The 2,565-nt window shown below is 46.6% G+C and overlaps 1 non-coding gene across 1 annotated transcript; it reads right to left on the reverse strand.

Moving 5' to 3' along the window:
- Positions 1-302: 302 nt before the first annotated feature.
- On the reverse strand, positions 303-440 carry LOC119920124. The gene has a single exon (XR_005447889.1). It is a non-coding gene; the product is annotated as a small nucleolar RNA SNORA7 (small nucleolar RNA).
- Positions 441-2,565: the final 2,125 nt, after the last annotated feature.

Below are 2,565 nucleotides of genomic sequence, written 5' to 3' on the forward strand. Positions count from 1 at the left end.
TATACCTAAATTTATCTAGATTTATAACTGTCCTTTATATATGAAGAAGACACCCCTGAGGGTGCAATTCACCTATTGTTGTCTTGTCCTATGCTGTTGAGTCGTCTCCGACCCATAGCGACACCAAGGACACATCACACATCTCCCCCAGAACACCCCACCTCCACCCACAATCATTCTGGTAGAGTTTTCTTGGTAAAAATCCGGAAGTGGTTTACCATTGCCTCCTTCTACACAGTAAACTTGAGGCTCCACCCTCGACTCTCTCCCATGCTGCTGCTGCCCAGCATAGGGGAATCTTGACTTGAAGCAGACTGCCTTCCACTCGTTAGCCACTGCCCAAGCTAGGAATGGAATGGGAAGGCCTCTGCTTGACTCTTCCTCCCATAGTCGAGACTCGTAGAGTAATGGAAATTCTCCAGGTGCGACCCTGAGAGGGTACCTACTGGTGTGGGTGTGACTAAAATGGTCCATGCAGGACCCATAGTCCCAACCCCATTGCGCAAACACAAAGAATAAAGACTGTCCCTTGCTCTCCTGTCACATTTGCTCCCTGCAGCGCCCAGCACTCTTTTCACTAATGAGGTAGCCCACTCTAGCTAAGAATTACCCCGGAGTTGCCTTCCACTGGTGGTGGTGGTAGTCTGAACTGAGCCATCCTCCCTCTGTCACCCAGTGCCCCCATGGGCAACAAAACATGCACTGCTTGGCCCTTGGTTAGTGTCTGCCTACAGTCTGTCCGTGGAACAGGATAGCTTCTTGAGGGCAGGGACTATAAGTTCCTATTCTATTGTACTCTCCCAAGGGCTTAGTAAAGTGCTCCATACAAAGTAAGCAGTCAATAAATACCATTGATTGACTGATTGACCTGTATGCGCCCTCCGAGGAGAAGACCCTGCTGTGCCCTCATCCAGTTGGTACATCGTAGTTCAGTGAGACACTCACACCCACTGTACCAATAGTTGGGATCTCCACCAGGACACTATGCTGGGCACCTAGGAGTGTACAATAAGTGGAAAAGAGTTGATCTGTCCCTGCCATCAAGAAGTTTACAATCCAGTGGGAGAGATAAGCCCAAATGGCCTAGTGGAAAGACCTCGGGTCTGGGAGTTAGAGGACCTGGGTTCTAATCCCAGCTCTGTCACTCGTCTGCTGTGTGACCTTGGGCAAGTCACTTAACTTCTCTGGGCCTCAGTTATCTCATTTGCAAAATGGGGTTTAAGACTGCATTCCATGTGGAACATGGACTGTATCCAAGTTGATTAGCTTGTATCTACCCCATTGCTTAGTACAGAAGAAGTAGAGAAGTACAGTGGAGAAGCAGCGAGGCTCAGTGGAAAGAGCACAGGCTTGGAAGTCAGAGGTCATGGGTTCAAATTCCAGCTCCACCAACTGTCAGCTGTGTGACTTTGGGCAAGTCGCTTCACTTCTCTGTGCCTCAGTTACCTCATCTGTAAAACAGGGATTAAGACTGTGAGCCCCATGTGGGACAACCTGATCACCTTGTATCCTCCCCAGCACTTAGTGCTTTGCACATAGTAAGCACTTAACAAATGCCAGTATTATTATTATTATTATTACAGTGCCTGGCACATAGTAAGCACTTAAATACCACTATTATTATTATTATTATAAAGACCATTTAACAAAATGAAAGAACAGATTGTATACATGCAGTGGGACAGTTCTGTCCAGTCGATATGCCTGAGAACAACAAGAGTATGAAAAAATGAATAATAAATGAATAACTAAGTGGAGTACTTAAATTGAGATATAAAGAAATGCTCAGAGTAGTTGCTGGGATGACATGGGGCAATGGAAATTAGTTGGAGAATGCTTCCCAGAAGAGAGATGTTTTCAGGAAGGCTTGGAAAGGTCTATGGTCTGGCATATTTGGAGAGGGAGAGCATTCCAGGCAGTGGAAGGGTGTGAACAATCGACTGGAGATGGGAGAGTCAAGAACAAGAAGCAGTGTGGTCTAGTGGAAAGAGCCTGGGCTTGGCAGTCAAAGGACCTGGATTCTGATCCCAGCTCTGCCAATTGTCTACTATGTGACCTTGGACAAGTCACTTAACTTGTCTCTGCCTTATTTTCCTCAACTGTAAAATGGGGATTCAATACCTGTTCTCTCTCCTATTTAGACTGTGAGCCCCATGTGGGATAGGGACTGTGTTCATCATCTTGTAACCACGCCAGCACTTAGTGCAGTGCTTGGCACATAGTAGACACTTAACAAAAACCACAATTGTTATTACTATGAACTTCTGGGACAGGGAGGATTATAGTGTTATTGCCTAGGATGGGAAAGTGAGGAGGAGTGGGTTTGGAAGAGAAGATGAGGAGTTCAGTTTGAGCCATGTTGAATTTTGAGGTGCTGGTGGCACATCCATATTGAGATGTCTAGAGGCAAGAGGAGGGGCAGTAATTGAGAGGTCAGGGCCAGTGATGTCATCCTCCTGAGGCGGCATCTAATGCCATGTGCACAAATGAGTTCCCGAAGAGAATGAGTGAAAACCAAGAACAGTAGAGGACCCAGAACAGAACTTCATGGTCGCCCACAGTTAC

Source organism: Tachyglossus aculeatus, chromosome X1 (genome assembly GCF_015852505.1).
Source record: "Tachyglossus aculeatus isolate mTacAcu1 chromosome X1, mTacAcu1.pri, whole genome shotgun sequence".
Taxonomy (NCBI): Eukaryota; Metazoa; Chordata; class Mammalia; order Monotremata; family Tachyglossidae; genus Tachyglossus; species Tachyglossus aculeatus.